Below are 26672 nucleotides of genomic sequence, written 5' to 3'. Positions count from 1 at the left end.
ATAATTGATAATAAAACTTTATTGACTCGTTGATCATGTCCGGCTAAGGAACGTGTTAAAAAAATGTTTTTAGAAACGTTTTATCATAAGCCTATGGTTTTATCAACAATTTTGAACGTTTATTAGAGTAACGTGTAATAGAAGTAATTTTCGCAACTTTTTTAAACGTTCATTCGCCTATTTTAAAACCATTATATTAACGCTTAAATTGTTTTAATATCAGGTATATAGATACAAAATACAAATGAGCTTCAAATTCAGGTACTCTTGCAAATTATATAGGATTTGGAGCTCGCATCTCCAAATTGAAGTAAAAAATCTCTTGCTGAAACTGCAAGCTTTCTTTTTTTGACGATTTGAGATATAAAAATTCTTCATTTTGCAATCTATGATACCACTAAAGCCTAAAATAATATAAAACCAATTAAATTTAAATAAAGAATCTAGTTTATTTTGAGTTTCAATTAACTCTAACATATTTAAGCTCGTTCCTCAAGCTGCAGGTCTACTTTGTGATGTATTAAGATATCAATTTGCAATGTACATTAAGGTTTAAAAATTGACCAATTAAATTTAAATGCATTTTTTTGTTAATAGCGGATAACAGACTAAAGCCAAGTGGTTTTATGGTTCTAGTTTAAAAAAACTCATTTTTTTTTCAATCTCTTAGCTAGGTATATATTTCAAATAAATAAAAATCGATAAAAATATAAAAATTACAGTTAAAACCCCGATAAAAGGTCATATGTAATTTTCTTGAATTATTACTACTACGGCTATTTTTGATCAACTAAGCCAATACACTTAGCAACATCTTCAAAAAACATTTCTAGAACAGGTAATTCTACCTTCCCTTGCGATAACATTAAAATATTGTAAAATCTCCCCAAAAATTAAGAATATTATCCTGTATCTGACCAAATTTAAATGAAATGCCCTAAATGTTCCTCAAGAGCTGATGACTAAAACCAAATGTTATTATGGTTCTAGTTTAAAAAGGAATATTTTTATCAGAGCATAATAAAGGCGGTATAATTCAAATACCTGAATAATTAATATTTCACAGTTTAATTAAAATTAAATCCCTAATTTGAAATATTCCATTACCTTTATATTTTCTAAAAAGCTTATAACAATAAACAGAATAAGAAAGCATCTAGAAATACCAAGAACTAATTAACGTAATAAGAAAATTGAGGGAAACGAATTATATAACTATCCTCGCGGAGTCGCGTACTCTAAATTGAAACGGCGTCTGCTTATCGGTCGTAGTCATGTGACTATCTATAAAGTTTCGCCATCTAACGGCTTTAAATTACTTTTATTTTTGTGAGGTTAAAGACGGGGGGGGGCCGTCATAAAGGGAAATTTTCGGTCGGATAAGAAAAATAATATTGTTAAAGAAAATATTAAAAGAATTGTGATTCACCTTAAAGATTCCTCTTACAAGTTACATTGGTGTGAAACATATAACCTCTTCTTCTCGTTTTCGTTATTGTTTAACCAATTAACGATCTCAACGATACTTTCTCCAAGGCTAAGGGAAGATGATGGTAATTGCAAGTCGTGGCCTTTGGTGGGGTGAAAGATATCGGATCGAGAGAATGATTATAAAATAAGGGAATGGGGAAAAAAGGGGGAGGTTCGGAGGGATTTTTTTTTCATTTTCGCCAAAATAAAATGAAAATTAAAGTAATCCCCATCTTGCCCTCTATCTAAAAAAAATATATAAAAAATCGGGCGGGGGGCAGCTATTCTACACTTAACCCAAAATTGCTGGCAAATAACAATTTTATATTTATCATATCTTTCTAAATAATAAATTGCGGTTAAAACTTTTCGCATTACTGTAATCCTTGACAAATAATAAACAAAAAACAATAACAAAACCAAAAAAGCCGTAAACACATTTTCGGTTTGCACACGTTTTAAAAATTTAGTAATATCTTGTCGTTAAATCTAATTCGTCATCAGTCCTACCTCATCCAACAAGTACAAAAATTTCGAAATATGTCGTATTTTCCTAGGTAAAAATTGCTGGCAAGTCAATATTTTAAATTTATCATAACTTTCTAAATAATAAATTGCGGTTAAAACTTTTTGCATTATTGTAATCCTTGACAAATAATAAATCAAAAAAAAATAAACAAAACCCAAAAAAAAACAAAAGTACCTATTGTTAAAAATAGCCGGTTCGGATTTCAGTCTGGTAACACTTTGCCTGCGATTAAATTCCAAAAATCTTTATTTACGTATTAAAATATATATACATACAATGAACAAATATCGGACGGTAAGGATATTATGGCGCGGGAATTAAAATGCAATACAGTAAATTAGGGCGTGGGTTAATATTATACACTCTACGGAACACAAAATAGTAAACGAAAGGGAAATGGAAATCTAATTCTGATTTCCAGTCATTAGCGCGGGACATTCAAATGCTCTGACCACAATTTTTAACATTAAATATTTAGATTACTCACAATTATTTATGGGATCAGTCCCAATTTCTCGGGCGAAAGCCATCGGTTTGTTTAGGCGAGGGAAATGAAATACTAAATACACTATTCTTAAATAAAACTACAATTAAAAATGCTACAATTAACTTCACTACAATTAAGACTTATATAACAAAAAGAAATACACCACACTACGAAAAAAGATTTATACATATATATGGGACAGAAAACTATTCGGAACGACCGTGAAAATAGTGGGACCTCCTACACTGAGAGAAATTTCTGTACTTTCTACAGAGTTTTTGTACAGTATTAATGTGTGCGAAAGTTTTGCAGTACGTTTCTGTAAGCAAGTAAAACAGTTCAGTCATTTTATTTTTGTACAATATCCTTATGTATATTTTAGTTACAGAACTGTTATTTGTACTAAGAACTGTAGAGATTACAGAACTATTTCTGTAATCCACGATCAACGATTTTGGCTGTTAAAATGACCAAATATTTTTATTTGTGGCACTGTAATTTTCACCAAAAACTGCAAAAATTACAGATCTCGTCTTGTAATTTGCGCTACAATTATCTAATGTAAGTGTTACATGTATATCCGTAGTTGTAATAGAAATATTTTATAGAAACGAAATTTTCTAAATTTCTGGCGTTATTACCATAAGCTTATGATAGCCACTCTCGCACCTAACGGAACGCGCCTCTTGCGACTGCGATAAAACTCGGCTCCTATCTGTCGTTTCAAAGGAATCGAGCGCCTCTGAACGCGCTTCCTTCTCCGTCTCTGGGTACTCATCTCGACGATGATTCTTTTAGAATCGCCATCGGTCTTCGCTTTAGTGCCCATATCTGCGTTCCACGAATCTGCAACTGCGGTGCCCATGTCGATTCGTTCGGGACCGATGGTTAAGTTGCACAAAAGCACTGGTCGTACGGCGCGCTCTCGTGACATGTCCGCCTGTGTGCCCTCCGTCCTCGAGCCCCCGCAGTTTGTCGAGGGACGACGGCAAACGCGCAGATGGCATGACCCTTGTCCCTTGGTCCGGTGGTAAATCATTAGTATGGGATTTCACACGATCCGACCCCATAACTCCTTCGTATTTGATTTCGTCTTCTACAGCCCCTCTCTGGGCCGCCATCCAGGCTGAATTGAAGAAAAAAGGCCAAATATATGTGGTCCTCGGTCATCGCTTCCAGTTCTGTGCTTTGGCTGTTGAAACTCTTGGCTTGGCCCTGGAACACGCGACTGGCCGGAAAATTCGCGAAGTAACCGGGTAGCCGCGTTCCGTGGAATACATCAGCCAACGCATAGCCATTGCCGTGCAGCGGGACAACGCGGCCGCCGTCTTGAACACGTTCCCACCAGGCGAATTTTTCTAGTGCACAAGATTTATTTAAAACATAAATATTTAATTTGTGTAATTAAATATTTATGTGTATGATTTGAGCACCCCTAGCGGATTTTTTTAAATAGTTTTTACATTGAAGCCATTATAAAAATGAGCGTGGCGCTGAACACGTTATAGTACATTTTATAGGGGGAAAATCCTTGCTCGCGGAATTTCGACGAATGTGTTGGCCACTGTAGCGTGAACAGCGCGTGATCAAAGTTGACCGTGGTTCACCAGTGCGGCGCTGATGGCGTAACTTTCGTTACCAGCCAAATGAAAAGCATGGACCAAAGGCAAGGTTCTTTAAAAGTTCTAATCGGACCACACGACAAAATTTCAAAACCCGTTCTAGTTTGTTATCCGATTTCTATATTGGCTTCACGAAATGCAGTTGCAGAGTGAGCTGTCAGTTATTTCTTTGTATTATTCTAACCCATAAGTTAACTTTGTATTTACATTAGAATAAGATATAACAGGTTCAAATCTTTTGTTAAAAAAATCTGAGCATGTGGGAATTTTTGTTTTAAAATCTGTACATGGTACACTTTAAAAATCTTCGATCAGGGGTGAAATAATTTTCGGGTTTTTGACATGGCAACGCTGCTCATGAGTCTTGACTCCTGACGGAAGTTAGTGTTGAAAATTTGGAGCGCTCCCGACACAAAGACGAGGCAAGCCTTGGGCATTTTGTTCCATTCTTAGGCTTAGCGAAATCATCAATTTATTCCGAAGATTATTATTATTGTTAATAGTTAGTATTATTTATTTATTTTGATTAACATAAAAGTAGTATTAAAGGTAATATACCGTAGTGTCTGTTTTAAACGGTGTCCGTTTGAAAATAGTCCTCGGCTATTTAGGTCCGTTTGCGGAAAGGCCTGGTAACGGCTATTTTGGATCGGCAAACGGGTACGGGCTTAAATAGCCGAAGACTATTTTCGCACGGAAACGGTTCAAAAATAGACTCGGCTGTAATACGCGGTAATGAATGAGAACAGAAAATGTTTCGATGCGAGTTTACAAAGCCCAGAAATTCCCGCGACCTGGGGCGCCAGCAGCGTAAGTTAAAGTTATACGATTTTAATGTTCCAGTTTTGATGTTAAGGAATGTAAATAGTGACGTAGACTGGAGCTTAGGTTGTGAGGCTCTAATTTAAAACCAAGCTTAATTAATTATGATTTATTATTTTATTGAAACACCTATTGTATTAAGTAAAACCGTTGACTAAATTTTACTTTATGGGAATGGTTGCAGTAGAACACGTGACGGACATAGACGCAAAGAGTGTTCAAACCGTACTAAGCTTTCTGGGGACCATAGTTCAACTGTAGTAGAACTCGTGAAGATGACATTGTTTGAATTATTTCTTTTGGACTGTACTACAATAATATTGAATTATATTCTAAAATTTTGGACAAATAATTTTCGAGTTCTTCCAACATACTTCGGGATCCGGGGAAAAAGTGGGGATTTATTGAAAGAACAAGTTGTGCCGTGAATTATATGAAATTATTAAGTTATTATTATTATTATTATTCCTATATTTTAGGCTGGAACTCCTATTAGTGACATAGAAAAAAAGCTGCCGCCTCACCCATGTCTGATAATTATAGGTAATAACAAAAGTGAGATAATTACTTAAAAGTGTGACACTCCCTGTACTTTCCTACGCTTAAGGTCTAATGAATGTTCGACTCGAGATCGACCACATAAAAATGGAAAAACGGGAAATATCAAGGAAATCGGTTTGCCTATGGTTATATGAACCCTGCGTCAATTTTAGGCAGTGATGGGCATTTTTCAAAATATCGTGATAACTCTCACTCCACCTCATTCCCGTTTCTAAAATTTTAAACTCAAACTCATCTCCTCTAAGCACCGTAAACTAATTTTGTATCTCATCTCCTCTCATCGAATTTCACTAATTAATCTAACCTCGCGCACACTCCCGTTAGTTTTATTGAAAAATCTGATCTCATCTCTCACTCTTTTCCGTTTATGGAAGTTGTAAAATCCCTCCTTTCAATCTCCTCTCTCTGAAACGCGTACTTTGTGAAACTCCTCTCACGCTCCTCTCCTTTTGAAGTTTCGCGCATCTCACCTCCTCTCAAATTCTCACCCTATTCTCACAGGGGTAGAACAACGACCATCACTGGCCGGTGACCACATGCATTAGATTTACTGTCTCTAACTTCTTTATAGCCTTCTAACGTCAGCATATAATGTGCTCTTGTTCATATTTAATTACCACTTCAAAAGAAGTTATGGTTTAACTTAAAATAATTTAATTGTAAGATTTGAACGTTATTTCATTGGTCCCAGTGGCGTAGCTAGACCTTTTGCCGCCCCCTTAATACATAGAAATAGTTTTCTAAGATAGTTTAAAATGGAGTATTGACCGTCGCTTCAGTTACCATGAAGGGAAAAGTGCCGCCCCCTTTGCTACGCTACTGATTGGTCCATGAAAATTGTGTTAGACTGTCCGGGAAAACCTGGAAAAGTCGGGGAATTTTAAAATGTAAACTTTGTGGCAACTCGGATTAACATTTTGAGGGAATAATCTTTTCTTGTATAATAAGTCCTTTCTTTGAATGCGGGCTAACTCTACTACTAAACATAAATGATTGAGGGCAAGGTTTAACTAATTTTCTTTTCAATATTATAGAAACTAAGATGCATCGCCAAGATAAATCCACAGAATCCGAAAGAGGTTATAAACGTAAAGATCCTTGTTTTGATAAACAAAATATCCCAATATGATTGGATATTAATTAAAAATAAAATCCGGTAGTTATTTTGGGAAATTGCCTCATGAATAAATGATTTTTTCAAAATTGTATCCAATATTTTGTAATATTTGTAGAATTTAGGTTTTTTACCACAACGGAAAGTCCGTTTTTCAAAAGAAGTTTCCTTAAAAAACCCAATTCAAAGGATTTCAGAAAATCTGGGCTAAGTGTTTTTTACCGAAATAATCTGTAATGTGTACAGAATTACGTTTTTTGCAACACATAAGACTTACTACAGAACGGTATAACATATTTACAGAAGTACGTTTTATAAAAACCAGTTGTTCAGTTTCTACAGAAATGTATAAAATATTTACAGAAGTACGTTTTATATGAACACAAGTTGTTCAGTTTGTCCTACAGAACGGTATGCCACATTTACAGAAGTACGTTTTATAAAAATACAAGTTGTTCAGTTTGTCCTACAGAGCGCTATGCGATATTTACAGAAGGACGTTAAATAAATACACAAGTTGTTCCGTTTGTCCTACAGAACGGCATGCCATATCTACAGAAGTACGTTAAATAAAAACACAAGTTGTTCAGTTTGTCCTACAGAACGGTATGCCATATTTACAGAAGTACGTTTTATAAAAATACAAGTTGTTCAGTTTGTCCTACAGAGCGCAATGCCATATTTACAGAAGTACGTTAAATAAAAACACAAGTTGTTCAGTTTGTCCTACAGAACGGTATGCCATATTTACAGAAGTACGTTTTATATAAACACAAGTTGTTCAGTTTGTCCTACAGAAAGGTATGCGATATTTACAGAACTACAATTTATATAAACACAAGTTGTTCAGTTTGTCCTACAGAACGGTATGCCATATTTACAGAAGTACGTTTAATAAAAACACAAGTTGTTCAGTTTGTCCTACAGAACGGTATGCCATATTTACAGAAGTACGTTTTATAGAAACACAAGTTCAGTTTTTAAAACAAAAAATTCTTTAATATATACAGAACAATGACTTTTTTAAAAAAAAACGTTACATTTTTATTTAACATATTTGTTCTGTGAAATTTACAATACAAATAACTGTAATTTTTACATAATTAATCTGTAAGTAAAAATTTTGTTTTTATCTGTTAAAAAAACAGTTTGTAACTGTAAAACTTTATTTCGGAAATGTCTGTAAAGAAATCAGAACATATCTGGAATGATGGTTTGCCAGATATTTTCTGTAATTCATACAATATAAATTTCTCTCAGTGTAAGGGATAATCTACGGATAAAATGAGCTCTCAAACTCGGGCCTGATTTTATCCTCTTCGGACTTCACTTTTTCCAGTGGTCATTGGCTGGTTGGTTTCACGTGGTTGCGGGGGTTTCAGAGGTCTTTCCATTACTTTTGTTTTTGAAGAAAACATCCGGGGTGGAAATTCGGCCCTTGACAACGGATATAAGCGGGGGTATCGGTTTCTATCTTGGAGTAGGCCAAACTCGCTTCTCTGGTCTCTTTAGGGTTACCTGGAAGCCTGAACGGAGAATAGCCACTCGGAAATATCTCCATGGAGTCGCGGTCCGCTGAGGGTATTGAGAAGTTAAAGTAGACCTTGCCCGGGCGCACCTCGTGATTGTTGAAGGTCTTTTACGCGTCCGCGCCAGCAAGTCTACGTACGTTGGGAAATACTGAGCCAAGAAGAGGAAAGCTTTTAATTAGCACCACCTTGGCGACGGATTAAATATTAGCCTTGTGGAAGGCGGGGATTTAGTTTATAATTTATTTGACCTATACTATTTAAATAATCAACTTAATTTTATGTTTAATGGCGAGGGTAGATCATTTGCTATGATCCTTATAAATTTCACTTAATTCCAACAGATCGTTCCGAAGTTATTTAATTTTAATTGTAATGTTAATTGTAAATTAATTTAGTCAATTTGGGATAATTGTTATCGGTTGGGGGTGACGATTTCCGTTCTTTTGATGTATCGAGCGTATTGATTAATTAATCGTTACTATAAAAAGGGGGCTTTTAACATAAATATTGTAACAAGATGGTCAAAACCAGTAATTTTCTAGAAGGCGAGGATTTTTATATATAAGAGAATCATGTGGCGTAATCATGAGCGTATTTAAATAACACTAGTAACAAAAGTAAATAAAAAAATAAGTATGCCCGAGGAGAAGGTGAACCTGAAGGGTTACAAACACTAAGGCTTAGTAACTGTGAATAAATGCCAAAGTTCATCACAAACAGGAAGGTCAACATTATTCTAGTTAATGCAACATGGAATAAAGGCGCGGAGAAGGTGAACCTGAAGGGTTACAAACACTAAGGCTTAGTAACTGTGAATAAATGCCAAAGTTCATCACAAACAGGAAGGTCAACATTATTCTAGTTAATGCAACATGGAATAAAGGCGAGGAGAAGGTGAACCTGAAGGGTTACAAACACTAAGGCTTAGTAACTGTGAATAAATGCCAAAGTTCATCACAAACAGGAAGGTCAACATTATTCTAGTTAATGCAACATGGAATAAAGGCGAGGAGAAGGTGAACCTGAAGGGTTACAAACACTAAGGCTTAGTAACTGTGAATAAATGCCAAAGTTCATCACAAACAGGAAGGTCAACATTATTCTAGTTAATGCAACATGGAATAAAGGCCTTATCTACACCAAGTACCTGGAAACTTGCTCTTAGAGTTGAACCACTAATAACAATTCTAAAAGGGTTCGCAATTATGTTTTTTTCAGTCGTTTCTACACTACTCTGAATTGTATTGAAATGGAAGATCACGATAATTATGTTCATTGAAAATGTGGTGGCTTCTTACAGGAATAAAAAAAACGTTTACAATGTGATATGCCACTAAGTTTTTATCTAAAAATATCCATCGTCATGAAGGCAGTGTGGCCGAGTGGTATATGGCGCTGGTTTTAGGCACCAACTCTTCAAGGGCGCGGGTTCGAATCCCGCCGCTGTCATTATTTAATTTTGCAGGAGGTATGTTTTTAGGGGCATGGGAAAACCTTTTTACAGCATTAGACGATATTGTAGTTAATCTTCATCCACACGAAGGCAGTGTGGCCGAGTGGTCTAAGGCACTGGTTTTAGGCACCAGTCTCTTTGGGGGCGCGAGTCGAAGGGTCTCGTTTGCTTTTTCGTCGGGAACGGTTGTCTTTTTTGCGTTCTCGTTCTCGGTGTTTTCTTGCGGCGGTACGTACCACTTTTGCGGTTTTCTACCGTGTTTTCTTTTTCCCTTTTTCGATTTTTCATTTTCGTGTTTGGGTTTTATTTTTCTTCTTACGGTTGTCCCAGATTTCGGGAGGCCGCCACTATGGAGGCGCTAAAGCGTAGCGTCTTTGTGGTTGTCGAGTCATTGACTCCGGGTATTGCAAAGGAGAGTAATGCAGTATCGGTTAAAATGGTTTTCGGAACTGATGCTATTTCATCGGTCATCCCTGGTGTATGTGGATTTTTTGTTTGTTTTTGTACTGACGCGGACGCGGAACAATGTATTAAATCGGGGTTGGGGGTAGGTGGTGTTTTACGGGCGGTCGAAAGTGTATCGGCACGATCTGTTATTTTGAAGTTTCTCGAAGTGCCAGAGTTTGTCACGGACGACGCTATTCGCGTTAAACTAGAAGCTTACGGGTGTGAACTTAAAGGCGCTTTTGTGTGGGTAAAGTCCGATGGCTTGTATTACGGGGAGCGTAACGTTCGCGTCACGTTGCCTCAAGGTGTATCTTCGCTGCCTTACAGTTTAAAGGTATTGGATGTGATGGGTTGTGAAAACGTTTATCGCGTTCGCCACGAAGCGCAGACTCGGGTTTGAAACGGTTGTCTCCATTCCGCACACCTGTATCAAGATTGTCCCAACAATATCTGTCGTCGCTGTGGTCATGGTGGTCATTTGGCCAGGTCATGCCCTGGGTGGGGTACTGGCGCCTCAATGATGGAAGATCGTCGACGTGATATTTCCCGTCGACAAAGAACAAAGGACAGAGGATCCCGCAAATGTACGACCTGGTGGGTCTGATATGTCAAAGCAGAAACCAGAAGGTGACATCGACATGGCTGATGCTGATTTAGACGACTCGCTTTTTGCCAATCGCCTTTCCAAGGTTGCGGTGGGCAGTGGGAAACATTCCCTTCCCACTTCGAGTTCAGATTTGGATCTCGCCAAACGTCAACTACCTTTCAATCAACCTGGGTTCCAGTTTCCGTCGCTAGAGGCAGCTCGGAACGCGAGTCTTCCTCCGTCTACTACTGCACCGTCTCCGGGAGCTGCTTTGTCTTCGTCATTCTTCCACCCTCCATACGCTCATGGTTCTCCGGGTAATTTCTCTTAATATCAATGGTCTACGTGATGTCATTAAGATGAAAGAATTAGTGGAATATGTAAAATCATTTGACATAATTTTTTTACAAGAAACTCATTGGGATTCGTCTCATGTTGCGCTTTTTAAAAAAATGTATTTCGTTAAATGTTTTTTTTTGTAACGATGACGCAACGGGGTTTTGCGGGGTGTCAATTTTAATTAATCCGAAACTCGATTTTAAAACTGCAAGTGTTTTTCATATTGTTCGGGGTAGTAGTTTATTAGTTTCGGCTGAATTATCCGGTGATCTATTTCATTTTTTAAATGTGTACGCGCCTAATTCGGCGAATGACCGTGAGTTGTTCTTTACAACCATCAAATCTAACTGTCCTACCGGCCGTTTAATTTTGGGCGGCGATTTTAACGATATTTGCCATAGCCTACGGGACCGCCTTCCTGCTAGTTGTAGACCTAACAAGTCACAATTTACGGCCCTTCATAGACTTGCCGCCAAATTACATGTTACTGACACTCTTCGACTCAAAAACAACGACAAAAGGGACTTTACGCGTTCTGGTTACGTTTTTGGCCGGTTTATCCGCTCTCGCATTGATTACATTTTCGTAAAAAAATTTGATTCTTTGAATATTCAAAATGCTTTTATTCGTGACTGTCCGATTTCCGATCATCGCGCCGCGATCGCCCATTTTGATTTTGGAGGAGTTCCTCGGGGCCCTGGAACCTGGTCCTTTAACGATTCACTACTTGAGGATGAGGTTTTCTGTTCGTGCGTCAGGCGGATTATCACTAGGAGTCGCTCACGCGAATACTATTCTACGGATATTTTTGACTGGTACGAAACCCTCAAACGTACAATTCGTGATTACGCAATATTTTACGGGAAAGCACCGCTTCCGAACGTCGGCACACCAGGACGCTCTTGGCTTGTCAGTTGGAAGAGTTGTCACGTCGTTTATCAATGCAAGACCCGGTTTGTGGCGAATTCGTCAAAGTTCAAAATTTGATCAAGGAACATGACCACTATCTATTGCGGGGCGCTGTAATTCGCTCCATTACCGAGTGGAGTGATTTGGGGGAGCAACCTTCGGGCTATTTCTTGAGTCTCGAAAAACATCGGCAAACCCGGCCGTCAATTAAAAACTTGACTTTAGCAGACGGCTCATCAATTCACGATGGCGCTTCCGTTCGTCAGGAAATATTTTCTTATTATGAACACATGTATCGCGCGTCATTCTTTTACCGAAAGACGGCGACTTAACGTTATTGTCTAATTGGCGTCCCATCACGTTGCTCAACGTCGACCGTAAAGTTATTGGTAAAGTCTTGGCTACTCGCATGGCATTGGTGGCGCCTACAGTCATTTCGCCCTGCCAAACTGGAGCTATTCGTGGCCGTGATGTCGCGGGCGTAACACGATACCTTGGCGACGTTGCCTCGTATCTGGCACTCCACAGACAGCCGGGTCTTTTCTTGAAAATGGACTTACGGAAAGCGTACGATTTCGTGAACTGGTCATTTCTATTCCGGGTACTGCAAGCTTTCGGGTTCGGTCCCCATTTTCTCCGATGGATTCAACTACTCCTGGTGGGTGGTCGTACACCGATCAAGGTCAATGGCTTTTTGACGAACTTTTTTCGTTATCGCAGTCTTCGAGTATCCCGCATCTGCGTATTTGCAACAGCGACTCCCCGGTACTCTTTCAACATGTAGACGACAACACTTTGTCTTTAGCGGCTGAAACTTCGGTACGCGTCGTGGTATCGATTTATCATGACTACGGCAGCGCTTCTGGGGCGGTTATAAATCTGGACAAAAGTAGCGGGCAATGGCTCGGTTCTTGGACAAACCGACGAGACAAACGGATTGAAGGAATTCTGGTATCCAAGGAGCCATTAAAGGTCTTAGGGGTAGTACTTACTTCGAACCACGCTCTCTCTATTTTACGTATTATGGCTGTATTGCGCGCGTGGAAACGGCGCCCGCTATCACTCTTCGGGAAAATAATGATAATCAATTGTATGGCCACTTCCAAGCTTTGGCACCTCACTCGTGTATTGCCTTTGTCGAATAAACTTGCTGCCCAAATAAAAGCTGCTTTTCTGAACTTTATTTGTGGTTCTGGCTATCACGCTCTCGCTTATTCAACGCTGATCAGACCAAAGGTAGTCGGCGGTTTTGGCTTAGTGGACGTCGTCCAGAAACTACACTTTATGCGCATCCAAGAGTGCCAAACACTCATCCTGCGTGAGTTACCCGTTCATGACGAATCCATACACAACAACTTACTGTTGGAATACGGCAGTGGGTTGACAAGACAAGAAGAAACTTTCCGTCCGTTATTTAATCGGGCTCTGCTTGGGCGTATGCCGCCTCGCTACGTCGAACTCCTCACAAGTTGGCACTCGCATCTTACGACTATAGGCTCTACCGTGATGCCTCGGTCAGATCCACTTTCCGAACCACTGTTTCTGAATCCTCGAATTTCTTTACCACAGCGCTATCACAAAAAATCCCGTATTATGGCTCAGGCTGGCTTCAAAACACTGCGCGACATCCATTACGAAGTCATCCCCGGTTTTATACGACCTCATGCCTTGATTGAACAGTGCCTGATCGAACTCCCTTATAGTGATTTACCTATCGATCGACTTCTCGAATTGCACACCTTGATCCGGTCTGCACTGCCAGCTGACTGGGCTGTTCTCTTTCATGTTTCAGCGCCTCCGGTGCTCTCGTCGTCGGATCGGTCAATTCCTTACCTCGAAATCCGCCGTAACGCTAGTGAAATTTTAAATACGCCGCAAAGTTTAAAATCTATTGCCTTCGATCGTTTTGCGGGGACATTCCCTGAATCTTCCGGCGAAGAACGCTGGCGGTCTTTCTTTGGGGGTCCCCTCCCTCGAGTGAAGTTTAAAACTTTGGCCAACACTACCCTTGGAGCCACTTTATCCTCTACCAATTTCAAAATTATTCATCAAGCTCTCGCAGTGAAGAGTCGACTTTTCAAAGCTGCTCTTGTGACAACGGATCGTTGTCCATTATGTGACAATGCCACCGAAACGGTTGCACATTTGTTCCTGTCTTGCTCGGTAACGCGACACACCTGGCACCAAGTATTCACAATGTTGTCAATCTATTTGCAACAACCAGGCTTTCAATTCGGTAGCGAACATTTCGAACTTATTATTTATCACCGCGTTGATCGGAAATTGGGACAGTATAACGACTTTTGGCATTGCCTTTTTCTATTAATTAGCGTAATTAAGCATGAACTTTGGAAGTATCGATGAAAAATAGTCATTGAGCAGGAACTAAACAAACCTAGTGTGTGGTGCTCTCAACTATTTCTTGCCAACATACGGCGCGAAATTAGACTTCTCACCCTGGTATACTTGAAACATCCATCTAAAATTGATCTTGTAAAGGTTTTAAACAATTTTCTTAAATTATTTCTATAACATTTTATCTGTTATGTGTTAAGTATTGACAATTCTAAAAGTATTTCTTTCTCTATTGACTTTTGATGTATGGCATTGTTGTATATGACGAATATGTATAGTTTTCTTGATGGTTGAATGAATAAAAAAAAGGCGCTGGTTTCAGGCACCAGTCTCTTCGGGGGCGCGGGTTCGAATCCCGCCGCTGTCAGTATTCAAATTTGTAGAAGGTATGTTTTTAGAGGCGTGGGAAAACAATTTCACAGCATTTAGACAATATTTTGGGAAATTTAAAACCAAATGAAGGCAGTGTGGCCGAGTGGTCTAAGGCGCTGGTTTTAGGCACCAGTCTCTTCGGGGGCGCCTGTTTGAATCCCGCCGCTGTCATTATTCAATTTTGTACAAGGTGTGTTTTAAAGGCGTGGGAAATTTGTTTTACAGCATTTAGACGATATTTTGGGAAATTTAAAACCAAAAGAAGGCAGTGTGGCTGTGTGGTCTAAGGCGCTGGTTTTAGGCACCAGTCTCTTCGAAGACGCGGGTTCGAATCCCGCCGCTATCATTATTCAATTTTGTAGAAGGTTTTTTTAGAGGCTTTGGTAAACCATTTCAAAGTATTTAGAAGATATTTTGGGAAATATAAACCGAAAAGAAGACAGTGTGGCCGAGTGGTCTAAAGCACTGGTTTTAGGCACCAGTCTCTAACGGGGCGCGGGTTCAAATCCCGCCGCTGTCATTATTCAAATTTGTAGAAGGTATGTTTATAGAGACGTGGGAAAACCATTTCACAGCATTTGGACGATATTTTGGGAAATATAAGCCGAAAAGAAGGCAGTGAGGCCGAGTGGTCTAAGGCGCTGTTTTTAAGCACCAGTCTCTTCGGGGGCGCGGGTTCGAATCCCGCCGCTGTCTATATTCAATTTTGTACAAGGTATGTTTTAAAGGGGTGGGAAATTTGTTTTACAGCATTTAGACGATATTTTTTTAAATTTGAAACAAAAAGAAGGCAGTGTGGCCGAGTGGTCTAGGGGGTTGGTTTAAGGCACCAGTCTCTTAGGGGGCGCGGGTTTGAATCCCACCGCTGTCATTATTCAATTTGGTAGAAGGTATGTATGAAAGGCGTTGGAAATTGGTTTTACAGCATTTAGACGATATTTTGGGATATGTAAACCGAATTGAAGGCAATGTGGCCGAGTGGTCTAAGGCGCTGGTTTTAGACACCAGTATCTTCGGGGACGCGGGTTCGAATCCCGCCGCTGTCATTATTCAATTTGGAGAAGGTATGTTTTTAGAGGCTTGGGAAAACCATTTCACAGCATTAAGACGATATTTTGGGAAATATAAACCAAAAAGAAGACAGTGTGGCCGAGTGGTCTAAGGCGCTGGTTTTAGGCACCAGTATCTTCGGGGACGCGGGTTCGAATCCCGCCGCTATCATTATTCAATTTGGAGAAGGTATGTTTTTAGAGGCGTGGGAAATTTGTTTTATAGCATTTAGACGATATTTTGGGAAATTTAAAACCAAAAGAAGGCAGTGTGGCTGTGTGGTCTAAGGCGCTGGTTTTAGGCACCAGTCTCTTCGAAGACGCGGGTTCGAATCCCGCCGCTATCATTATTCAATTTTGTAGAAGGTTTTTTTAGAGGCTTTGGTAAACCATTTCAAAGTATTTAGAAGATATTTTGGGAAATATAAACCGAAAAGAAGACAGTGTGGCCGAGTGGTCTAAAGCACTGGTTTTAGGCACCAGTGTCTTACGGGGCGCGGGTTCAAATCCCGCCGCTGTCATTATTCAAATTTGTAGAAGGTATGTTTATAGAGACGTGGGAAAACCATTTCACAGCATTTGGACGATATTTTGGGATATGTAAACCGAATTGAAGGCAATGTGGCCGAGTGGTCTAAGGCGCTGGTTTTAGGCACCAGTATCTTCGGGGACGCGGGTTCGAATCCCGCCGCTGTCATTATTCAATTTGGAGAAGGTATGTTTTTAGAGGCTTGGGAAAACCATTTCACAGCATTAAGACGATATTTTGGGAAATATAAACCAAAAAGAAGACAGTATGGCCGAGTGGTCTAAGGCGCTGGTTTTAGGCACCAGTATCTTCGGGGACGCGGGTTCGAATCCCGCCGCTGTCATTTTTCAATTTATTGAGATTAAAATTTTTCTTAAACTTTTTAAGGCAAAAAAGGACATCTAATTTTAAAATTAAAAATAAGAGAGGAACAAGATATATAAAATAATCAATCAAAGCACCTAAAAAAACAATAACACCAAATAAGGGACCATGCTGAAAACCAAAAAGAATATGTGTCTTAGAGGGACTAGGTATAAACCTTCCACACCCAGAATACCGAAAGATAAAAATAACTCCCCTACCAAATTTTAAAAAGGAGGAGTAGCTATATTTCTAGCACTTAAAATAAACCAAAAGTCTACGTGAATGAAGACGTTCATAAACTATATTAATTAATCTTAACAAACCAGAAGATGTAAGACCATGCGAAATCATTATAATAACCCCCCCCCCCCGTTATTACGAAAAAACACTCAAACTAAAAACTCCTCCCATAAATATTATTATATGGCCCACAGAAGAATATGCTACAAGAGACTCTAAATCCCCTTGTGAAAGACAAATTAAATTAGCTAAAACACCACCCAACACAGAAAAACTCACAAGTAAATCTAACCAACCTTCAAGAACACCCACAAAAAATTTTAGAATCGAATAATACCATAACCCCCTAACTTTAATATAACACCAGCTAACACTATAGATGCAAAAACAGGAGCTTCTACATGAGCCTTTGGTAATCATAAATGAACTATGTTAGCGGGTAATTTAACCAAAAAAAACAACGGAAAAAGAACTTAATCAAAATTACAATTAATATAGTACAAATAACTATAACCCAAACTCTTTACCTTCAAGCTAATCAAGAAAACTCCAACTAACAAAGGTAAAGAACCTCGATGGTTACTCCAAATACTTTAAACGCTTTGACAAAATTGATAGCAATATCTGTTACCGTTGCAATTATTTTATCAGCATCCAGCCCAAAGTCGCTGTGAATATCGGCTAAAATCTCACGAATTCTTTCGTAGCTATGAATTCCTCTAAACCGTTTACACGCTAGAGCAGCTGACCTTCGGTCGTATGTATTTGTATCTACCCAATGAGCAGTTAACCAAAAAAAAACTACGTTTGGGTGACGACCAAATGTCCGCAGTGGTACAAACGTACTTCACGTTACTGAATATGCTTACCAACTTTTCGCATTCCACTTTGAATTTTTGGTCCATTTGTCTACCAAGTGATCGACGACTAATAACATTTGAAAAACCTAAGTTTTCAAACATTTGTTTGAAAAACGGATCTTCTACTATGCGCAATGGTACCATCGCGTGTATTACGAAATTTAGAACATTAGAGTCGAATTCGTCGTGGGAGAAAACTTTGGATCGTTTTTATAGGTAAATCTTTACGATTTAGATGCGATGTACTTGCACGTAAGCGCTGCCGTTGTTTTGATTAATGGAGGACGAACTCGTTAAACGACTTGTCGCCATGTTAACGTTTAACATGGTATTTGAAATTCGACGATGATGTGACCTGTCCTTTTATAGATATTTCCTTTGGTTGGCCAAGAATGCATTTGGCAACTACGGTGTTCGGGCTATTAGCGTCATACTTAAAAAATTTGAAATATTTACCATCAATTATTGTCAATGCCGAGATACTCGAAAAACACTCCAGATGCCATGAGGGCTTAGTTGTTGATGATGTCAGAAGCAATAATTCAATCTACACGACAGCCAGTCTACCAATCGCGATAAACAAATTTTATCGCCTGTTAGCAAAAACGTTTCTAAATTTATTTATTTTTCGTTTTTTGAAAACTTTAAAAAGATGATTCATTTCTTATCACCAGTTGAAAAAAGGCAATGTAAGAAAAGTATTTTATAGCTTGTGGATTGGGAAATAAAATAAATTAGATATTATTTCCCGTAGGTAAATGGGTAAAACATTATTTACTGTTAACGTTCGTTGCATGTTGTGGTTCTTCAAAGCTTTATATGCTTTTAAAATGATAATTGGAGCCTTTTGAAGATTTCAGCTGACCAAAACGTTGGAGGGGGCAATAACATTAGTTGCCCCTTCCAGCAAAATTCTAGGGAAGGGCATTCTCCCTCCCCCTCGGCTGGTTCATACGCCCCTAACCCTCAATCGAGCCATTTTTTCTCTAATTAACCTCATTACTTAAAAAAAACTTCTAAGAGTATGTAAAATCTTCCTTGATAAAAATCATGTTTAAAACAGTTTGTTTAGAACGTTTTAAACGTATAATGTTTTGTTTAAAAGATTGGTTTAAGACACTTGTTTCAAACCGAAACATTTAGTTTAAAACTTGCCAACTCTGGTAATAACTACATCAATTCGCGGCTAAAGGATAACCTTTACGATAGTGAGTGACCGGTTTTCCAAACTATAGTTAAATCAATAGCGTATGAACCTGATTATGAAAATTGTAATTCATAATATTAACACGTACTTTGAGCCAAATACAAGGTTAAAACTAGTTGTTAACATGGGCAATTTTAACATGAACCAGCTTAATCTCAGATTTCCAAACGCTCGTAATGTTTTAGGATTTCATCGGATTTCGACGCCAATTGTTTAATGAAACGAGCGTTTGAAAATTTGGGAGCTAATTTTCTCAAATATAGGAGTATATAAAGCTATTAGGCCTCAAATATACAATATTATAGAATAAAAATATACAAAGAATATTCAAAACAAATAATTTAAGGTATGTTTAAGTTAAGTATTTTACTTAGCATTAACATAATTCTCACTAGAATACTAGAAAAGATAATTTTAAAGTTAAGCTGAATATTAATACGACGATTACTTCCAACGTAAACCACCAGCGGGAGTAACTATACCAGGTTTCGGGGACGAATTATTCTGCTTCGTTAAAAAGTATTTATTTATTTTATGCTGAAATATATAGGGCTTTAAAGAACCTTTTCAGAAATTATAGAAGAATTTAGGGTCAGTTACAGCATGGATTGACTATCAAAGGATGTTTCATTCAGAAAAAATAAAATTACCACCCCTCCGGTCACCTACTGCCATCAGGTCACAATCTGGAAACGCTATTTCTATTCGGGGAAATATGAAAGATAACTTTAGGAACTAAAAGTAATTATACGGGATTAACAAGTGCTTTGCCCTAAGTAATTAAACCCTAGTTATAGCATGGGCCAAATAATGATAAATCCAGGACATGACTCTATGCGAAAACCCCTCCAATGCGCTAACACCCGACCACTATTGCCCCCTATTGGGAAAAATGCGCGATCGCGGACCTACGTCATTTTGGGGGCAAATGTTTTAGGGGCAGTTTTCAAAAATAATACACGTGGTCGTCGTAGTAAATATCCTGGAATATTTATTCACGGTTATCATATCTAGTGTGGTTATAATGTAAGTACTTTTTTCTTACGTACTAGGTTCATAATTAGTATAATATATATAATTATATAATATTAAACATATACTTTCCTAGAATCGTTAACATCAATCTAAAAATAAGGGCCCAATATGGCAGGATTTTCGAATTACAAACACCACTTATTTCCGAATTTCGACTTAGTCAACACAAGATGGCGTTCGGGAAACCGGAAATTTCTGCTTGATTTTGCTCCCAATTTTTTTTATTTGCACTTTTTCCCCGCCTACTAAAATGGCCGCCCGTTACTTTTGGTGGACGACCGATTTAGCACGTATGAAGGTACAAGAGGCATGTCCTGGATTTATCATTATTTGGCCCATGGTTATAGGAAACGCCTTGCCATCTATATGTGATTGGAGGTGGGAACACTCAAATTTGACCAACGAAAGAAACCGTTCAAACGAATCTATATTCTTCCAAATCGCTCCAAATGTTCCTTATTTAAACATGTTTAAAAAATAATAATACACTTGATATATTTACCGGTATAATTACGTTATTTTTCCAGCATAATCCTATGGAAATTCCCCGAGCTTGTCTATCGAAAGCGTCGTCTGCCGCTTTCATATTTATCCGCCGAGAGATGACGCGTCGGGCGAAGCGTAGTCACTGAGACCTAGGAGCAACAAACACAGCACCCCACACAAGGAGACGGCAACAAAAAGTCGTGGATATTCATTGGCTAGACGCCTTAGCCCCTGCTGCCGTCGGAAGGGGAAAATTCGGAAATTGTCTTACCCCCGCCCGTAAAACGTTCAGCGTGAAGGCTCGTGACGCTCGTCCAATGAAATTCATATACAACCCTTCGTTAGCGTGTTTAAAGGCTAGCTGCGTTCTCCTTGTGTTTGTTGCTCCTAGCTGAAACCACGGCCAGCTTTGACACTCGCGCCATACCGGCCCGCCCATTGGCCGAAATTTCACGAACAAGGACTTTCCCGCTTTAAACCATGCTATAAACTCTTGGCCGGCAGCGCCACGCTCGTTTTTATATTGCCTTCAATGCAAAAACTAATCTAAAAATAATTTTCCGATATATATTTTTATTCGTAGGTTAACATACAAACTTCAAAGAATGAGCTGGCCGCTATGGCGCCCGTGTAAAAACACCTCTAATTGGCAGTGTTGCCAGATTGTGAAAATTTTTCCATATTGTGGGAATTTTTGGGGTTTATTTTGGCTCGGTGGGAAAATGGTATTTTTTGTTCCAAAACGTTGATTTTATGGGAATTTTCATATCTGCGGGTATTTATCCGTTGATTTTTTAATTTGATTATAAATTGAAAGCCCAAAATTAGGCCGGGAGTAGTGGCGTACTCCTGTAATCCCAAGCGTCCGGGAGGCAGAGTTTGTGTATGGCCGTTTGAGGAAGACCACCAATCCCCCAACGGGTGGTTGGAATACTTCCGCCACGGGTGTCCTCACCCCTGTCCCCACGTATCCCCCCGTTGGCGCGGCCTTTACACATATCTCGCCCTGATTACTCAAATGGACGAGAGGACTGAATTGTCCCACACGTCACAATCGACTAAAAAAAAAGCCCAAAATTATCTAGAGCAGTGAATTATCGTGATTCTTGGGATTTTATAAAAAAAAATAAAGGAGGCACCTCCTAATACGAAATGTTAAGTTGAAAGGAACCACCAATGGATTGTAATGCAAAGGATGATAAAATTAGCGAATAAGTAGATTAGTCCATTAAGAAAAGGGATCAAAAAGCTAAACCCGGAACAAATTTGAAGAAATTTAAATACTTACAAATAGCTAGGCAAATCAGATAGGCTCGTACCGATAGGTCTTCGAGTAAACAAAAATACGCGAAACTCGAACCAAATAGATTTTCGAGTAATAAATTAAATTAAATAAAATAGCAAGAAATTCCAACGGTAGACCAGTTTCGTCCTATTTAGGACTCGTCAGTACCTTGCGGGAAATCTGGCTTGCGACTATTACACCGAAAAGAGAAACTAAGCCTAAACATTAAAAATTTAAAAACGAGTGCCGTAGCACTGCCTTCTATAATACTAGGCCTAGAAATGGTAGCTACGTCGATTTTTTAAGTGGCATTTTCAAACTGACATGATTTTCGCGCTAGATGTCGCTCTTTTGGGTTTTTTTGGTTGGGGTAAAAAAGGTTAAACGGCTGCGGCCAATCAGCAGTCTCCTCCCACTGGTGGCTTCAAAACATTAAATGCCTAAAAAAGTCAGGTATTTATCCTTTTATTATTTTAAACTTAATACATATGATTTTGGTTAGTGATATATTGAAACCCATTTCAAGCTTACGATACATAAATATAATTTTCTCCGATTCAATAATTACCAATAATCATTTAAAGAAAGTTTTATACATAGCCTTGGTCATAACAATCGTTTTTTTCCCCAAAGGATTTTCTAGTCATAAAGAAATTAAAGATTAATAATGGTGAATTCCTGCGTAATAAAAGATGGTTCAACTAACAAATCTAAATTAAATGATGAAAGTTCAAATACATGCCCAACAGCAAGTCTTCATTCTATTCCCAAGAATAAGTCACTGCGGGAAAAATGGCAACAAGCGTGAAAAGCCAGCAGTTCATTAATGGAAATATATCAAGAAAGAGATTATTTCTTGAAAATTTAATTGAGACCGCTGAACTAAATATCAGTCCGACTTCAACAAAAAATCAAAAGTCATGGTAGACTTTTTATCTCCAAAAAATTACAAAAGGAAAGCTGCAAATGTGATGAAAGATATTCGTGATACTCATACAACCACTAATTTTGATAAAGAACATTTTAATGAATTGCTCACCCCTTGATCTCAACCATTGCCTCGTCTTTCCAAATGAAGCATACCAAAGAAATGAAACACACGATGTGGGTATACAAACATGGATCATTAAAGATATTCTTATACATAATTCAGCCTTATTTTACAAAATCCTTAAAGTGCAACTGTGATAATTACATAAAATTATCTGAAATCCTTCTAACTAAATTTGTTAGACCTTTATTAGATAACTATGCCAAAGATCTAACTGATTTAAAACAACGGGTAAAGAAATTGAACACTAAACCAATTTCACGCAAACATATCAAAATGTGATATTACATTGTATTATTTTTAATGGATTAAAAAACGTGTAGAAGATCCAAGCTTATTTTTAAATAGTTTTTTTTACTAAATCTATTTCATTATTTGTTAAGAGAAATTAAAGTCCTATAAATTGAATGTTGACATTATAGTGTATTTTCTCTATTAATATTTAAATTTTTCGCGTAAGTTTGAATTTCCCGCACTTTCCCTACCCAAAAAAGCGACCTCTATCGGATATTTCAAAATCGTTACCGCCACCCCCTTTTTTTTCTTACTTCTAGGCCTAGTATTATAGAAGGCAGTGGCCGTAGCAACGGAAAGCCGAATAGAGTACGAGTGACTGACGCGCAGCGCCTCTACGGGCGAGCTCGCGCGTAACTTGGTTAAAAGTTTTTTCCCGCCCCCATTGAAATTAATGTAAAGTTGGAGATAATTAAACGTTAATTAACCAACCAAATGATATAAGAAATATTCCACTGACAATTTTTCCGGTTTATATGAACTTAAATGTAATATACAATCGTCTTGAAAAATCGTTTATCGCTTTATAACATTTAAAATTAATATTTTTCCCCGCTCCATGTAGATAATCGAACATCTGCTGGTCTAGGTCACGGCCCACTGCGCATGCGCTCGCGTTCTCTCGCCCCATAGCGGCCCGCTCAAAGAATTTCAAATCCATGTATTGGCGCGAATCAAAAGTTTAGCGATTAGTGTCATCGTTGTCCGCCGGGAGCGCTTCGTCCCAACCCTAAAAACGCGTCTTTTTACAACAGATTTAACATCATACTCTATGGTGGGAAACTCAACAACTGATGAGTACGTGCTGCTAAAAAGTACCTAAATATTCTTAAAGCTAATTTTTTTCATTTTTATTTTGTAATTGAAAGTTATGTTTCCATTTATAATTTAAAAAATTAGGTTATAATTCAGTTTTTTTCAAATTGTTTAGCAAGAAAGTTAATCCTATTTAGTTTTATTTACAACTTTTACCTTGTCTTGTAGCCATTTTTCCATACATATAACCAGAAATACATGCATTTCTGATATAACTATATAATTTTCATTATCTTCTAAAGAAAATAAAATGTTTATTTAGGTGGAATTTGTTCATTTTTATTATAAACATGTTCTAAGATTTACATTGTTTGAAACCCTTTTAAGAATAAGTTCCAACATATATTTATATGGTTTCGAATTTCATTTATCAATAAGTCAATGGATTCACTAGATTATACAAACTATTGAAATGTAATAATACAGTTTACAGGTAATTAGAAATTAAGTAATTTTTATTCAACAATTTAGTTACCCTTACTTAACAAGATTAAAAATGCTTTTGCGTTCCTTATTGCAAATCTAAAAAAGTGATGAAATTCTGTGAGAAAGATGGCTGAAAATCATATCGCATCACGTGATAATTACAAAATAAATGACACATCAGCATCAAGTGTAGTATGCAGTTTACACTTTAGTGACACAGATAAAGGTACAGAATTCATCTCTAACAGACAATTGTGGGGCTTGACATTTTCAAAGAACCTGTAAACAATTTGGTTATAAATGCACTGGCGTCTCTAGACCCTTGGGGGTGGGATATACTGACCTGAAATTAAAAATTAGTAGTCCCTCAAAAATGTAAATAATGTTTAGTCATTTTCTTGCCTCTTAAAATCAAGTAACCAAATTCAAACAAATATTAGATTTATTGATTAAACAAATCAAATTTCGAATTGGGATTTACTACTCTCCGCTCCTTGATTTAATTTAACTATCAGACAGAGGTGGTTTAAAATATCCAAAGCAGAAGTTTGTTTGATTATCTCAATTGTTTTGACCTTCATAGAGGGAGCGATTCCATATTTACGAGAAACTCCTGGAATTTGTAACAATTTGCCGAAGCTTTCTAAATGTCCTCTTTTACAGTGTGATTGCAATGACACTCATGCTTCCAACTTCTGCAAAATTTATCTGTGACAAAATAATTCCACCTTTAGTTGATAATATAACACGGTTAAATTTCAGGCTGGTACGAGAAACTTAAAGAACTTAGTTTTAAGCCTCAAAATAAAGTTTCTCCAAATGTGAAACGTCCAATACAACATTTACGGCAGTCATTCCTGGAAACAGATAAATAATAACTTTGTTTAAACTTCTCCACATTATGGATTGTAAATATTTAAATAATAACTTACTTTCCATTTCCCAGTTATTAAAATATTTGCTATTGGCTTAGCTACAAGCGTTAATTGTGATTATCCCAGCAGTCTTTTTCATCGACGTGTTGTCAACTGTAACAGCTGACTCAGTAGCGAGAGCATCTGACATCTGGTGATTTTAAAATATTATTTTCGGCGGGAAAAACAAACGTAAAAATTTTGAAAAAGTGATTAAAACGTATAAAAAGAGTTGATTTACCTTTCATTTCCTTGAAAATGCCTATTAATTCTTAATCTTTTTCATAATAAATCAAAAAACCACATATCTCCGTAGGATTCAATGTTAAAGAGGGGTCAGATTATAGCGCTCCAGCCTACGTAGCGGCCACAAATGGCATTCTCTATTTTGGGCTGATTGAGCGGGCCGCTATGGGGCGAGAGAACGCGAGCGCATGCGCAGTGGGCCGTGTCTAGGTAAAGTTGTCAACCCGCGTATTAGAAAGCAAATGAAAGGCAGTGAATCTTGCCCAGTACTAAGCCTTGGTTTAATCTGCCGCGTATTTTCAAACGGAAAAACCTGAACGCTCCTTGTAATAAGAAACAAATATCGAAATATGTTCTAAGTCCATTTAACGCCAAAAATCCCTCGCATTTCGTTATTTGTTTCGTATTACAATTAACGTTCGCCATCATTTAAAGATAGTACTCGGGTTTTTGAGTTTCAAAATACGCGGTAGATTAAACCGAGGCTTAAGGCTGGGCAAGAGTCACCGCCTTCAAATTTTCGTCTACTTTAAAGATACATTGCGAACGAACCAATTTATGAAAAGTTATGAAACTAGCTTTTAAATAAACCTTGAAACTTAGTTCAAGTCATATTTATAATTCACTGATGACAAAATTCGCGAAAAGTATTAATATCGTTCCGAATTACAACGTACTTTCTAAAATCTCATTTGGCTTTCTAATACGCGGGTTGAAAACGCAAACTTTACCTAAACGAGCAGATGTTCGATTATCTAAATGGTGCGTTAAAAATATTATTTTTGAACGCTATAAAGCAATAAAGGATTTTTAAGACGATTTTATATTACGTTTAAGTTCATATAAACGGAAAAAATTGTCAGTGGAATATTTCGTATACCATTTGGTAGGTTAATTAACGTTTAATTATCACCAACTTTACATTAATTTCAATAGGGCGGGTAAAAACTTTTAACCAAGTCACGCGTGATCTCACCACGAGAGGCGCTGCGTGTCATAAATGTAATATAAAATCGTCTTGAAAAATCGTTTATCGCTTTCTAACATTCAAAAATAATATTTTTAACTCGCCATGTAGATAATCGTCTAGGTAAAGTTTGCGTTGTGAACCCGCGTATTAGAAAGCAAACTTAGAAACTTAGCCTAAACCTTAAAAATTTCAAAACGCGTTGCGTAGCAACGGATAGCCGAATAGGGGGAAAGTGGTGGAGAATAGCATATACGAAATGTTAAGTTAGAAGAAACCACCTATCGGTACGAGCTATTTATA

The 26672-nt window shown here is 37.8% G+C and overlaps 2 long non-coding RNA genes and 3 other non-coding genes across 5 annotated transcripts; 4 read left to right on the top strand and 1 right to left on the bottom strand.

The window, feature by feature from the left end:
• Positions 1 to 4517: 4517 nt before the first annotated feature.
• On the top strand, positions 4518 to 6643 carry LOC149959417 (uncharacterized). Its single transcript, XR_016478443.1, has 3 exons — positions 4518 to 4603; positions 5410 to 5473; positions 6526 to 6643. It is a non-coding gene; the product is annotated as an uncharacterized LOC149959417 (long non-coding RNA).
• Positions 6644 to 15562: 8919 nt separating this feature from the next.
• On the top strand, positions 15563 to 15644 carry TRNAL-UAG (transfer RNA leucine (anticodon UAG)). The gene has a single exon. It is a non-coding gene; the product is annotated as a tRNA-Leu (tRNA).
• A 442-nt stretch (positions 15645 to 16086) lies between these two features.
• On the top strand, positions 16087 to 16168 carry TRNAL-UAG (transfer RNA leucine (anticodon UAG)). Its single transcript has one exon. It is a non-coding gene; the product is annotated as a tRNA-Leu (tRNA).
• A 94-nt stretch (positions 16169 to 16262) lies between these two features.
• Positions 16263 to 16344, top strand: TRNAL-UAG (transfer RNA leucine (anticodon UAG)). The gene has a single exon. It is a non-coding gene; the product is annotated as a tRNA-Leu (tRNA).
• Positions 16345 to 24425: 8081 nt separating this feature from the next.
• On the bottom strand, positions 24426 to 24993 carry LOC149959413 (uncharacterized). The gene is made up of 2 exons (XR_016478387.1): positions 24645 to 24993; positions 24426 to 24580 (listed from the first exon to the last, which is right to left on the bottom strand). It is a non-coding gene; the product is annotated as an uncharacterized LOC149959413 (long non-coding RNA).
• Positions 24994 to 26672: the final 1679 nt, after the last annotated feature.

The sequence above is a fragment of the Leiobunum rupestre genome, chromosome 2, assembly GCF_980474605.1.
Source record: "Leiobunum rupestre chromosome 2, qqLeiRupe1.1.hap1, whole genome shotgun sequence".
Classification (NCBI taxonomy): Eukaryota; Metazoa; Arthropoda; class Arachnida; order Opiliones; family Sclerosomatidae; genus Leiobunum; species Leiobunum rupestre.
The sequence above is the reverse complement of the archived record's forward strand: the minus strand, read 5'-3'. Positions and strand labels throughout refer to the sequence as shown.